Here is a 16,089-nt window from a genome sequence, read left to right on the forward strand (position 1 = left end):
TGATAATTACCCATTAATTTTTGAGATAATTACCCAATAATTTTTGAGATAATTACCCATTAGTTTTGAGATAATTACCCATTAATTTTTGAGATAATTAACCATTAGTTTTGAGATAATTACCCATTAATTTTTGAGATAATTACCCATTAGTTTGAGATAATTACCCATTAATTTTTGAGATAATTACCCATTAGTTTGAGATAATTACCCATTAATTTTTGAGATAATTACCCATTAGTTTTGAGATAATTACCCATTAATTTTTGAGATAATTACCCAATAATTTTTGAGATAATTACCCAATAATTTTTGAGATAATTACCCATTAGTTTTTGAGATAATTACCCATTAGTTTTTGTGATAATTACCCATTAATTTTTGAGATAATTACCCAATAATTTTTAGCGTATGTTAAATAAGATACAGAGAAAACAACAGTAGAATTATTATTTCAGTAAAAGCGCCCTTCTACTTTAAGTGTAAATTTGAAAATGATATTAGTTGTATGAACAAGCCTTTTCGATTCTCGAACGTCTAAACGTTGCTTATCCTTTAGCCACAAGATAGTCATTGGATTATCTCCTTCCGCTTCACACTTCAAGGTAATTTCAAGACCTTTTCGAATCGTTTGCACTTGGAACTTGTTGCTGAAATGAGGTGGTTCTGGAAAAAAAAAATCAATATAAATATTACAGTTTCTCTATTTTTACCCGCTCTCGTTCATGTGGCCCCCCAGTGGCACAGCGGTATGTCTGCGGACTTACAACGCTAGAATCCGGGTTTCGATACCCGTGGTGGGCAGAGCACAGATAGTCCATTGTGAAGCTTTGTGCTTAATTACAAACAAAAACAAAAATCGTTCATATGAAGTGCAAGGCTCGTCGATATTTAAGCAAATTGAAAACATTGCGTTTTTGTTTTTTGAAGACGTTTTGTATCAATATCTATTTTCGACACTTAGATTTCCCTCTAAATAATTTCTTAACCTTTAAATGGCATGGATAAACCAAATAAAATCCAAACATCTATAGCTCGTCAAATTGACCTCTTTAGTGTTGTTACATTTATCTTAAACTTAAATCGTCAACGTGATGAATGAATCGATACAATGGGAAGAGCTGGTCATTTAGTAAAGAGCACACTAATAGTAATGAGATAGACCTAATTTCCATATGCATCAGCCATAAGAGATTAACATCACATTAGAGTGCACAAATACATCACGCTTGACGTGGTATCTCGTTTCTGAGACTCATCCATGCCGCGTGATTTTTGTAGTTATCTTAAATATATATATATAGGGTCTTTGAAATAAAATATGACCTCATCTTCAAACTGTAACTATATAAGCCTCCGGGAATAGAATTTCGACTAGATTTCCGTTCTTTCTACACACCGTTCATTTCAGGTATCGAATTATTCGTTTGTTTTGATGACCTAGTAAGTTCGTTGAGAAACATTAGAACATAAATAACTTACCAATAATTTACGGGAAAAAATGACATATTTCAACCCATCAGCTATTCCCTTAATTTTCAATACATATTAATAAGAAACTGGGATTCACGTATAAAACAAATAAAAAAAATTTAATTTATAAGTGTTGAAATAACCAGGAAGTACCGAGATTACATATCAAGTCACACTTCCTTATAGTTGTTCTACTGTAATTTTAAAGTTATGACAAAATAAAACAAGAAAGCTACAACAAAGGATAGGATGTCAACAGTGTACAATTAATAAAGCTACAACAACAAAGGATAGGATGTCAACAGTGTACAATGAATAAAGCTACAACAACAAAGGATAGGATGTCAACAGTGTACAATGAATAAAGCTACAACAACAAAGGATAGGATGTCAACAGTGTACAATTAATAAAGCTACAACAACAAAAGATAGGATGTCAACAGTATACAATTAATAATGCTACAACAACAAAGGATAGGATGTCAACAGTGTACAATGAATAAAGCTACAACAAAGGATAGCATGACAACAGTATACAATTAATAATAGCTACAACAACAAAGGATAGGATGTCAACAGTATACAATTAATAATAGCTACAACAACAAAGGATAGGATGTCAACAGTGTACAATGAATAAAGCTACAACAAAGGATATGATGTCAACATTGTACAATTAATAATGCTACAACAACAAAGGATATGATGTCAACAGTGTACAATTAATAAAGCTACAACAACAAAGGATAGGATGTCAACAATGTACAATGAATAAAGCTACAACAAAGGATAGGATATCAAAGTGTAAAATGAAGAAAACAATAGTTCAAACCTCGATATACAATGTGAATGGTTTACTTTTCACATTATTTTTTTCAATAAAACTATAACTTTATCATAATAATAGCTTTTACGACCAATAAACTTGTATACGTTATACAGACCTCAGAAACAATTTACGAAATTATTAAAGTATACATTCTGATATTTAACGTCATATTAAAATAAATGTGGTTTTCCTAACGTTTTTTTCTTAATTTTAGAGTGGATGGAAATATTTGTTAGCACTGGAAACTTTAGAAAATCTGCTTTTCTTTACCTCAGATGAAGGATCTACCCGACGAAGGAAGGATTTGGTGACTGATATACATGATTCAAAATTAGAATTATAGTAGACTTTATTATTCTGTAAAGCTACGAAAAAAATGGAATAAGAAGAATTTGTGAAAGTGTGTAAAATAAAACTTTCGTGAAATACTCATCACCAGACCAAGAAAAACGTGAAATAAAACAATAACAAAGGTTAGGATATCAACAGTCTAGTTATTCAACAGTCGAGGTAGAATTAATTACCAGTTTTAACTACACTAACGACACAGATACCTCTTCAACACAAATTCCTTCTTTCAAAAAGAATACAACGAAGATTTTGTATTACAGAACAACAACAACAAAAAAGCTGTGTTAATTGCTTTAAGTTTTCGAAAGCAAAAACTGGCATAAAAATTTGTAAACTTTCGAAATATAGTAAAAACGTGGTAATGTATCGCTAACTTAGGTCTGTCTCTGACAAAAACTGTTTTGAACATTTTTTATGATAAGATATAATAAGGTCTAATCTCAAACATCTGTTGGTTATTACATCTAGTCATCAGAAAAACTCATTTTTTTATAGTAATATAATTGATTCTGACCATTTATGTCCAGTCTGACAACCTTGCTGATTGAAGGTGCAACACCATTGGTTGCCTCACACAAGTAGAACCCAGCGTCCTCTTTCTTTGACTTGTAGATGACGAGGGTTCCGTTGTTATAAACATGAAGACGGGAGTTACTACTAATGGTAGAGTATTGCCCCGGTGCTTCAGTGCCTGTGTGAAAAAAAAGTCCGTGAGATTCCATAAACACACATTTGTAGTGGCTTCATTAGCTCTGATTCCATAAACACACATTTGTAGTGCTTCTAAATAATTTCAGCAAACCAATTTTGCCCGTTCAAGAGTTCCAGTACGATTTCTTCCTTCTCGAGACACTTTCCTATACCTAACTGTAAATTCATGTAAGTGGCACAACGTGTGACAGAACCGAAATAAATTATTATTTACAAGTTGAGCACACCCTCGGATATTTTCTTTATTATTTAAGTTAGCAAGAAGAACTTTGTAAGTTACTAACTACTTAGCTAACTTCCTTAATGAACAATCAAAGAAAACTCAGGTCAGTTATTCCGTATGTTTAGGTTAACAAATATTGGCTCAAGTATCATTTGTGGAGTTTTAATACAGTTTAATATAAGCATTTTTCTATTACTTCTCCAGGATATGTGACTTTCAATACAGTTACCTCGTTCCAAAGGATACTAGATGGAAAACTGTAAAGGATAACACCAAACTTTGCTACTCGTTGAACAAAATGGTCTCTATAAGGTACAACACGTTTCTATAAGCCGCTTCTGCATGTATTGTTTCTAATAACTTAAGTTCACTGTCACTTCTATGGGACGGCTAAGTTTACCAAGGACACAGGTCAAAGTATTATGATTATTATTTCAATACAAACAGGGCTCGGCATGGCCTGGTGGTTAGGGCGCTTGACTTGCAATCTGAGGGTCGCGGGTTCGAATCCTAGTCCCACCAAACATGCTCGCTCTTTCAGCGGGTGGGGGCGTTATAATGTGACTGTCAACCCTGCAATTCGTTGGTAAAAGAGTAGCGCAAGAGTTAGCGGTGGGTGGTGATGACAAGCTGTTTTCCCTCTAGTCTTTCAGTGCTAAATTAGGGACGACTAGTGCAGATAGCCCTCGTGACCCATTGAGAAGATAATTAAAATATTATTTCGATGAACAATCGGAGCCACCCGTACCTAAGCAGTGCTGCCACCTGCCTGATAAATGACTTTAGTTTCAAACATTTCTATAGGTATCTAAATCACCGATGTTCACGATACGGAAAACAACAACATCGTACCTTTAGCTTTGGTCCAGCGTAGGTTTGGTGCAGGAAAACCTTCAGCTTGGCAATCAAGTTTGGCGTCTTCATCTTTGGTAACGGCAATATTCTGTGGTTCGATCTTCCAAGTAGGCGGAACTGGAAAAAGCAAAATAAATATTCACATTCAATTAATGTAATTCTATAAGATTATTTGTATTATAACACGGTATTGGATGATAGTTTATATGTTTTAAGCACACGGTATTGGATGATAATTTATATGTATTAGAACACGGTATTGGATGATTTTTATAATACATATAAATTATCATCCAATACCGTGTTCTAATACATATAAACTATCATCCAATACCGTGTTCTAATACATATAAATTCGGTATTGGATGATAGTTTATATGTATTAGAACACGGTATTGGATGATAATTTATATGTATTATAAAACGGTATTGGATGATAGTTTATATGTATTAGAACACGGTATTGGACGATAATTCATGCCTGAAAGAGCTCAACATTTTTAACGTCAAGGGAAGAAACAAATACATGACTCACAAGCTACTGAATTGGTTAAATATAAAATGTATTTTTCAATTGAAAGACAAATTGTGAAGTTTGTTTGTCTCCTTGTTTGTGGATTTTCACTCAAAGTTACACCCCCCCCCCCCAAAAAAAAGGTACCCCAGGGCCACTTGCTCTATCCGTCCTTAATTTAGAGATGATAGTACTAGAGGCAAGGCAGTTAGTCAACACCACTCATCGCCAACTCTTAGGTTACTCTTTATCAAGGAGCAAAAGTGGAACTTATTGAATAGAGTTGTTTAAACATTTGTTTAACAACAAGTAAAAGCTTAGAATGGTCTATTCTTTCATTGGAGGTGTGTCTGTGAGCCAGATTGACCTTCACATTATAACGCTCTCACTGCTGAAAGGGCAAGCATGTTCTATGACGGGATTCAAACCCGCGATCCACAGAGTACTAGTAAAGCGCTCTAAACACCAGCCTATGCCAGGCCTACAAATTGTAAACATTAAGTTTAACGAGTGTACACAATCAGAAAGAAAAAAAAACTGAATTTCTTTAGAAGCGAAAAGTCCAGTTGGTTTGTTTTAGAATTTTGCAGCACGAGGCTCCACAAGAGTTATCTGCGCACAGCAGTTCCTAATTTTGAGCTTATACACTAGAGGGAAGCCAACTAGTCAACCGCACCTACTGCGAACTTTAGGGCTGCACTTGTCTGCTTAAATCTTGGGATTTGACTTTCACACTTATAACACATCCACGGCCCAAAAATAGTGAACAAGATTTTTTGTTTCGGTAACGATAGACTCTCAGAGCCACAATCCAGTACGATAACCATTAGTCCATGCTCGAAATGTGGGTATAAACATTCAAAAATAAGATGAATACAACAACAACAACACAAACATGTTTAACAAACGTTCCGGAATCACGTAGATTCGATCGCCAGAACTGTGGAAGTAAGCAAAATACACGTGTGCACATACGCGCTCGCACGCATACACACATACGTAGGTATTAATTCTGGAATTATTATTTTTGGATTCTAGAATACACTGCGGTCGATTGTATCTAAATCTAGTGGAATTTTCATATAAAACAAATTTGCTATTATAATTGTTCTGTAGTTCGTCCCTTCATCGAGCCGTTCAGTTTCCCACCTTCTCTCCATTTCGGACAAAGATTCAACATTATGTGTGTTGTTACAAAGGGAGATCCTCCGGTCGACATCAGATGGCTGAAAGACGGTCAGAAAATCGCTGACTACCTAGGAATTAGAGTGCTTCGTGTCACTGACTTTTCATCAACTTTAGTGTTCGATTCTGTTCGTCCAGAATACCATGGAAACTATACCTGCCAGGCTAGCAATTCAGCTGGAACCTCAACTCACACTGCTACCATGATTATCCATGGTAAGTCTCCAGCTGAACGTTTGTAATATCTATTGATTAAAACAGAAACACCCAAGCACTAATATCATGATAAAACCCAATATTATTTCTGAGGAGTTAATTAAAAGCTCATTGTAAACTATAATTATGATAACAGAAGTAATTCGCGGTAAATGTTAAGGTAATTATGACTGTAAACATTGAAACTCTAATTTTACTGTATAGTTATCAGAAGAAATCCTTTAAAATCTTTTAACCATACAGTACAGCAAGGCTTATAAGACATTTACATCTGTATTAATATAGACGACAAAGAGTTTGAGTTGTACGTACACCCTGGCCCATGTCGTGTGGTCATTTTGTAGTTCTTTAAATCACGTGACACTCCAAAGCAGTTTTTCACTCAAAACTAACACATATATTTTCAAATTCCATTAATCCCTGACTTTTTAAGTTTAACAAAAATATGACCTTCGTTCTCTTTGGTCAAAGTCATTCACAGCGTACTATTTTGTGGGATTTTTTTTTACAAATACAGTTTTTGGTAATATGAAAAAAAGGTTTTATTACAAAGTCAGGACTACATTGCTTTATAATATAGTGAAAAGCTATCTACAACGTTTACGTTACTTATACCCCATTTTGTTTGTTTGGTTGGTTATTTTAGAGCAAAGGCCACATTGGATTATCTTCTGTGTCCACTGCGGGGAATCGAACCCCAGATTTTAGTGTTGTAAGTCGGTAAACTTACTGCTGTCCCGATTTTACAATATGAAATTGAGATAATACCTTTTAAGGCTCACATCTAAAATCAATGATTTCTATTACACTTTGCATACAAAGTATATTTCACCACATCATACTTAATAAAACAGAAACTTTTAGATTCGAATTTATCGTGTACTTAAGCTGACGCTTTCAACTCAAGAAAGAAAAAATCAGTTTAAGTTGAATTGTCTGAAAACAACATAAGCTTGTTTCTAGTTTATATTATCTGGAGGGGCTAATGGAACAGCGCAGGAGTCGGACTGACAGAATTTCTAAGAATCTGCCGCTAGTTCTCACCTAGTGACACGTATGCACACCATAATGTTTTCAACATATTCTCACCGAATCTCGTGTGAGGTCAATTATTAAAGCCATAAACCTATGCTCTGTCGATTGCGTGATGTATTTTATTAACGTGCTAAAACAATCTCTGTTCACATTTTCACTAAAGCTCCTTAGAGCCAAGATGAGAACATAAAAGTACTCTAATCGCTGATGATGGTAACATTTTTAGGCCAACGTAAAGAAATCAACTTATTAGGTTAACATTAATGACAGCAACATCTTTGAACCAAGGTGAAGACATCAATCTAGTAGATTTAACACTAATGACAGCAACATCTTTGAACAAAAGTGAGAACATCAATCTAGATTTAACACTAATGACAGCAACATCTTTTAACCAAGGTGAAAACATCAATCTAGTAGATTTAATACTAATGAGAGCAACATCTTTGAACAAAGGTGAAGACATCAATCTAGATTTAAAACTAATGACAGCAACATCTTTGAATCAAGGTGAGGACATCAATCTAGATTTAACACTAATGACAGCAACATCTTTGAACAAAAGTGAGGACATCAATCTAGATTTAACACTAATGACAGCAACATCTTTTAACCAAGGTGAAAACATCAATCTAGTAGATTTAATACTAATGAGAGCAACATCTTTGAACAAAAGTGAGGATATCAATCTAGATTTAACACTAATGACAGCAACATCTTTGAACAAAAGTGAGGATATCAATCTAGATTTAACACTAATGACAGCAACATCTTTGAATCAAGGTGAGGACATCATTCTAGATTTAACACTAATGACAGCAACATCTTTGAATCAAGGTGAGGATATCAATCTAGATTTAACACTAATGACAGCAACATTTTTGAATCAAGGTGAGGACATCAATCTAGATTTAACACTAATGATAGCAACATCTTTGAATCAAGGTGAGGATATCACTATGAATTTAACCTTAACCAAAGATGAAGACAACGATCGTGTTTAAACACTGGTGATAACAATGTCTTTTAGACACAGGTAATGACATCAATCTAGTTTAAATATAAATTATTCAAACTAAGAATTAAATTATGATACAGCAATTGTTAAAAATAACTTTTGCGAAATCGTTTTTATATAAAAGAAATAAGCCTTCATTTAATTTGTTTTTGTTTGTTATATAAAATAAAACCACACAATGAGCCACTTGAACTTGTATTGAAACCACATTTTTATGGTTATAAGCCCGCTGACTTACAGCTAAGCCACGGAGGGCATGAACTTTCATACCTTTAATATTACTAGTAGCAATATTATCGTTATTACTAACTTGCAGTGGTTAGTCCTACTAGTAGTGGCAATATTATCGTTATCCCTACCTCTGAGAGGCTTGTCTTACTAATAGTGGCAATATTATCGTTATCCCTAACTCTGAGAGGCTTGTCTTACTAATAGTGGCAATATTATTGTTATCCTTAACTTTTAGAGGCTTTTCTTACTAATAGTGGCAATATTATTGTTATCCCTAACTTTTAGAGGCTTGTCTTACTAATAGTGGCAATATTATTGTTATCCCTAACTTTGAGAGGCTTGTCTTACTAGTAGTGGCAATATTATCGTTATCCTCAACTTGCAGACGCCACCCATTGTATACAAACGAGCATTTTTGAAGCAATCAATGTTAATTAGCGTTCACACATTAATAATAAATAATTTTTAGGATTATGTTCCAAGTTCGCGCAGCTGTAAACTTCGGGAACCCTCCTTTCTTACAGGTGTAATGTCAGTCATAAATGTTTTTATCGCGTCCCTTTAAATTTTATTTTTGTTAGATTGAAATTATTATTTAATTTCGAATGTTAGTTAACCAACACAAAAATTATATGGTGATTTGTAAATACTCCATATTTCTAAATGCATGCTTAAAACGACCGGATTTTTGTTAGTGAATTTCTATTTTGTAACTAACCAACTCTGGTTGGTTTGTTTTGAATTCCGCGCAAAGCTACACGAGAGCTGTCTGCGGTAGCTGTCCCTAATTTAGCAATGAAAGACTAGAGGGAAGGCAGCTAGTCATACCACCTACTGCCAAATCTTGGGCTACTCTTTGACCAACAAATAGTGGGATTGACCGTCACATAATAACGCCCCCACGGCTGAAAGGGCAAGCATGTTTGGTGGGACGGGGATACGAACTCGCGACCAGCAGATTGCGAGTCGAGCGCCCTAATCACCTGACCATGTCGGGCCACATGGCTTGAATATGTAATGATTATCTAATTGCAGAGCATCATGGTCTTATACAGATGTAGTTCGTTTGTTTGATTTGAAATTCTCGAAAATATACTAGGGGGCTCTTTACGGTAACTGTCCTTAATTAAGCAGTGATAAACTAGAGGGAAGGCAGCTAGTCAACACCACCCACCGCCAACTCTTTGGCGACTCTTTAACCAACGAACAGTGGGATTTACCGTCACATTATAATGCCCTCATGACTGAAAGGGCAAGAATATTCGGTGACGTGGATTAGAAACCCACGATCCGCAGATTGCGAGTAAACCGTCCTAACCACATATGGATTAAGAGCATTGAGTTTGTGTGAAAATATCACATATTTAAACTATTCTTGTATATTGACAATACAAGATTATATACAAATGTTAAATAAAAAGTCGAAAATACAAGTATAGGACCACTCTTGTCATGGATGTCTAAATTAGTAGTATTTAAACATATAGAGATAACATCAGAAATAACATAATTACAGCCTTACCTAAAATAGATATGAAAATGCTATTTTCGGCCGTCATACCCTCCTTATCTTTTGCCTGGCAGACATATCTTCCTTCATCAGTGGTTCGATCAACATTTTGTATAATCAAGGTGCCGTTGGTATAAACTTTCTGTCTGTGGTTGTATGGTAATCTAGAGCCCTCTGTTGGATATAAAGAAACACGGTTAATATGGAAGACAGATGAACCTTTGATCATTTTAAACTAATACACAACTTAATCAAGTATTATTGTTCAAAATGTAAACATTCGTCCAAAACATTGGGCTAACGTGAGCTATAAGCCAAAATATTTATTACATCCAAAAAAAGTCAAAGAATTGAAAAAAATTATGAATTTCTCTTTACTGTTCTAGCTTTAAACTCTAAATGATGAACTATAACAAAAATATTTTTATCAACATAAAAAATTCATAAACAAATTATATTTTGATACAAGTGACTAAACAATTCATTCTTTACAGTGTCGTCCCAAACGTTTGTGTAGTTTCATCAATGTCAGTTTGAAACCACGGATTATTAGAAATATTAGTAAAATATAGTAACACAGGAACACAATATGACATGTAACAGTTTGTGAAAAACCACAGTAAATAGAACAGACCATCAGAAGTCTTGAATGACGTGTAACAGTTTGTGAAAAACCACAGTAAATAGAACAGACCATCAGAAGTCTTGATTGACGTGTAACAGTTTGTTGAAAAACCACAGTAAATAGAACAAACCATCAGAAGTCTTGAATGACGTGTAACAGTTTGTGAAAAACCACAGTAAATAGTACAAACCATCAGAAGTCTTGAATGACGTGTAACAGTTTGTGAAAAACCACAGTAAATAAAACAAACCATCAGAAGTCTTGAATGGCGTGTAACAGTTTGTGAATAACCATAGTAAATAAAACAAACCATCAGAAGTATTGACATGTTGGAGAAACTAGTTTCGACACACGTTCAACGGGAGGCTGAAGACGACACACGAATGTGTCTAAACTTTTTTTCCAATATCGAGATTATTAAATTTACTGTGGTTTTTCACTGTCGGTGAAAGAATATTAAGTTTCAAAGCTCTTACAAATGTTTTGAAATCTTAAGTAGTGAATGTAAATAAAGCCATGAGAAAAAACAGCCAAGTCATTCATTACCAAACTAACTAACTTCACCCTGAACTTTCTAACGCTATCAAGTAAATAGATCAATCTTATAGATGACACTAGAGACCTATGAGCAATAGAAGCATGAGATAAAGAAAGACATTCGATCAAGTTAATGACCCCTCTGTCGATCACTTTTAATAAGAACAGAGCTACTATGAATTTAAAACCTTAAGAAGCTTTAGATTTAATTTACAGCTGTTATAATAAGACGTGTTTCTATAAACAATGAAGTGCTTTGGATTGGGCTCGTCAACATTTAAAAACATACTTCTTAATTAGTGTGATGTGCTGTAAAACTGTTGAACTTATTTAGTGATGTTCTGTAAAACTGTGTTGAACTTATTTAGTGATGTGCTGTAAAAGTGTGTTGAACTTATTTATTGTGATGCAATGTTAAACTCTACTGCGCTCCTTTAGTGTGAGGTACTTTAAACAAATGTAAAAGTGTAGACAAGTATGTTGACCATTAAAAGTAGTGACATTAAAAAAAAAAGAATAATACTGCACGTGCGCTATTTGACTTTTTATTTCAGAAACTTAGCATGGTTTTACATGATTATGTGTATAAAGATATACGGCCTAAATTATTGAAACGCTTAATTTCTTTGTACATCAATTATACATAAAACAGTTTCGTATTTTTATTTTAAACAAAGTAGGTTTGATTAGATAAAGATATTCTACCAAAAGTAAACTACTTAGTTTAAGAAAATAATGTAATTTATCAATGTTTGTTTGATAACAGGTTGTGATAAAAAAAAAAACTGTAAAAATATGTCAGGCCTATAAATTACGAAGACGACAAAAACTGTTTAAACTATTGTTGCGTTTCTTCTATTGTTTATACTTAGGCCTAAGTAATCATACGTGTTATAAGCGTTTGCAGTATGTGCAAATAATTGAAAACCACATCGGTTAGAAAGAGAGAAAGAATAAAAAGGACTGCACGCAACGATAATTAAGAAAAAAATAAGTGTATTCTACCTATTACGGCACTGGTAGACGACAGCTAACAACGTATCAAAATAATTCTTTCAGTTCTGGTACTGAACAGTTCAATATGTTGTCCGTCTGATGACAACCCCGTAATCAATACCCGTAAAGCATTAATATATATAAGTGTTGGCAGACGTATAATATCTTCGTAACAGAGCGGAACGTCGTTGTACCAGACATGGTGTTGTTGTTTCGATAAGTCATTGATTTACTTGTTCTAAACAAGAGTGTTACATGCTAGGGTTGGTTCGACTCGATAAGAGAAAGATCTTACCGAATGTGTTGATATGATGAAACTTTATTTCGTATGTTACTTTGTGGGGAAATAATTGTCTGTTTGTTTGAAGTTAATATACGATGATTCAGGCCTAACGCCGTGTGGGTTAAACAATAGCTAAATATTTCAAAGGTAAATGTTTATATATTTAATCAGACAAAGACTGATTTTTAAAGGTACCAATAATGGTTTACGAAATAAATCTCTTGATTTTTTTACGTTGAGGATAAAAACTACTTTTTTCCTTAATTAACTATAATATCCAGAGTAGTTGGTTTGAATTTTGAATGAAAAGTGAATAAATATACGGCGTTTTATCTTTTTTCTAGGCCTGGGTTTATTGTTGTAATTATTTCTGTCTTGTCGAGAAGATAGGTTTACCGATTATTATTATTGGATTAAATACATTTGACACTATTTTACAGTTGAAATTACTACAGCCTTGTCGTGAAGATAGGTTTACCGATTATTATTATTGGATTAAGTACATTTTACACTATTTTACAGTTGAAATTACTACAGCCTTGTCGTGAAGATAGGTTTACCGATTATTATTATTGGATTAAGTACATTTTACACTATTTTACAGTTGAAATTACTACAGCCTTGTCGTGAAGATAGATTTACCGATTATTATAATTGGATTAAGTACATTTTACACTATTTTACAGTTGGAATTACTACAGCCTTGTCGTGAAGATAGGTTTACCGATTATTATTATTGGATTAAGTACATTTTACACTATTTTACAGTTGAAATGACTACAGTCTTGTCGTGAAAATAGGTTTACCGATTATTATTATTGGATTAAGTACATTTTACACTATTTTACAGTTGAAATTACTACAGCCTTGTCGTGAAGATAGGTTTACCGATTATTATTATTGGATTAAGTACATTTTACACTATTTTACAGTTGAAATTACTACAGCCTTGTCGTGAAGATAGGTTTACCGATTATTATTATTGGATTAAGTACATTTTACACTATTTTACAGTTGAAATTACTACAGCCTTGTCGTGAAGACAGATTTACCGATTATTATTATTGGATTAAGTACATTTTACACTATTTTACAGTTGAAATTACTACAGCCTTGTCGTGAAGATAGGTTTACCGATTATTATTATTAGATTAAGTACATTTTTCATTACCTTTTTTAATGTACTGACTCAAGCATTGTTATCACCAGTACAGCTACCCAATTGAGAAGTGGGAAAATTAAGTTAGATCATTAAAGTAATTGTTAAACCTACTTATACTTAATTTCCTATTTAGCACATGCACTTAATATGATGGGAGCATTATTTTGCTTCGTGCACGTGCAAGGGGCGTTCCATACACAATATTCGATATTCATACAATTTTTACTAGTAACTTTAAATATTTACTCTATCCGGCGATGTAGGATTTCCAGAGGAGAAACGATACCACCTAGTTTGCGTGATAAGCTCCTTTCTTGGTTTACCAAGATTCTTTAATTCTGTCATAGTGACTTTGGAAAGATATCAAATGCTGTTTAGTACAAACGATTTCTTTTTTATTGATTATATAATAATTACAGCGCATTTTGAATTAAGCAAATTGATATCTTCTAAAATACTCCTAATGCGGTTGAATTTTTTGAAGATTGTAGACAGAAGTATTTCTGTTTAATACAATCAAAGAACTGAGCTGATTTATTTCTGTTTAATACAATCAAAGAACTGAGCTAATTTATTTCTGTTTAATTCAACCAAATAACTGAGCTAATTTATTTCTGTTTAATTCAACCAAAGAACAGAACTGATTTATTTCTGTTTAATTCAACCAAAGAACTGAGCTAATTTATTTCTGTTTAATACAATCAAAGAACTGAGCTCATTTATTTCTGTTTAATACAATCAAAGAACTGAACTGATTTATTGTTGTTTAATTAACCAAAAAACTGAACTGATTTATTGCTGTTTAATTAACCAAAGAACTGAACTGATTTATTTCTGTTTAATACAACCAAAGAACTGAGCTGATTTATTTATGTTTAATACAACCAAAGATCGGAGCTGATTTATTTCTGTTTAATACAACCAAAGAACTGAGCTGATTTATTTCTGTTTAATACAACCAAAGATCGGAGCTGATTTATTTCTGTTTAATACAACCAAAGAACTGAGCTGATTTATTTCTGTTTTATTCAACTAAAGAACTGAGCTGATTAATTTCTGTTTAATTCAACCAAAGAACTGAGCTGATTTATTGCTATTTAATTCAATCAAAGAACTGAGCTGATTTATTTCAGTTTCATTCAATCAAAGAACTGAGCTGATTTATTTTTGTTTAATACAACCAAAGATCTGAGCTCATTTATTTCTGTTTAATTCAACTAAAGAACTGAGTTGATTTATTGCTGTTTAATTCAATCTAAAGAACTGAGCTGATTTATTTCTGTTTAATTCAACCAAAGAACAGAGCTGATTTAATGTTTCAGTTATCGATTATATAAAAAGCAATGCTACTTTGTAGACTGACAGGCTGATATAGTAGGTATAGTTAGGCTGAACATGAATCAAACACAATTCTGTTTATGTGTAGACTGGCAATTTATCGATTTTTTTCATTTGTTTACATAGTTGTCAAGAACTTTACGGGGAGGTGGGGTCTTTAACTTTCTTTATCCATGTCATAAATTACCAAGTTGACGAAACATGTCTACATGAAAACGGGTCAATACACTTACAATTCACACCATACCTTACTAGGCCTATCGCAGGTACGAAATTAACATCCGCACCACCAGTATTGATGACAGATATTCGAGCACCATTAAAAATAACCTAACTTCAAACAGAACAACACCCGAAGATAAAAAAAAGGAAGGCGTATATGTTACACCATGCCAATCTTGTGAGGAGGGTTATGTAGGCGAAACCGGAAGAAGTGTTAACACGATAGTTTCTGAACATAAAAATATATTAAATGTGAAAACACACAGAACGCCATTTTTTTCTTCATATGAGAGATTCTGGACATCAAATCGATTGGAAATCAACAAGAATTTTTAAACAAAACGGATAATTAGATAAAAGTCACTTAATCAAATGACCTGGTTTATTTCAACGTCTTACAAGGTCACTTTAAAACAGTTTCTTGACCTCCGGTGTCCTTAATGGCATTCAAAGTTCCGAGATCACGTAGGCGTTGTTGATCGTTAATAATACTGTCAGAAGACAATGTGAGACTGAAGAGGACGCACAAATGCATCGTAAATAGTTTACCTCATATCGATCCTTCTGACACTTTGTTCTATTTACTGAGATTTCACTAACCATGCTACCATTTGAATCACCATATGACCACGTCATGACGTCAGTTCGCAGAAGTTGTTGGGATTGCGATGACATAAAAACTATTAGATTGGTCAGTTAGTTTGTTTGTTTTTTTAATTTCGCGCAAAGCTACACTAGGGCTATCTGCGCTAGCCATCTCTAATTTAGCAGTGTA

General features: G+C 33.5%; 1 pseudogene across 1 annotated transcript in view; it reads right to left on the reverse strand.

The window, feature by feature from the left end:
- LOC106465139 overlaps positions 1-16,089 on the reverse strand; it is a 148,005-nt pseudogene that overhangs the window by 40,471 nt on the left and 91,445 nt on the right. The window contains exons 8-11 of the transcript XR_002611899.1: positions 10,164-10,325; positions 4,440-4,568; positions 3,168-3,344; positions 519-666 (exon numbers count right to left, since the gene is read on the reverse strand). The product of XR_002611899.1 is annotated as a Down syndrome cell adhesion molecule homolog (transcript). The remainder of the gene's footprint in view (positions 1-518; positions 667-3,167; positions 3,345-4,439; positions 4,569-10,163; positions 10,326-16,089) is intronic.

The sequence above is a fragment of the Limulus polyphemus genome, unplaced genomic scaffold (assembly GCF_000517525.1).
Source record: "Limulus polyphemus unplaced genomic scaffold, Limulus_polyphemus-2.1.2 Scaffold1847, whole genome shotgun sequence".
Taxonomy (NCBI): Eukaryota; Metazoa; Arthropoda; class Merostomata; order Xiphosura; family Limulidae; genus Limulus; species Limulus polyphemus.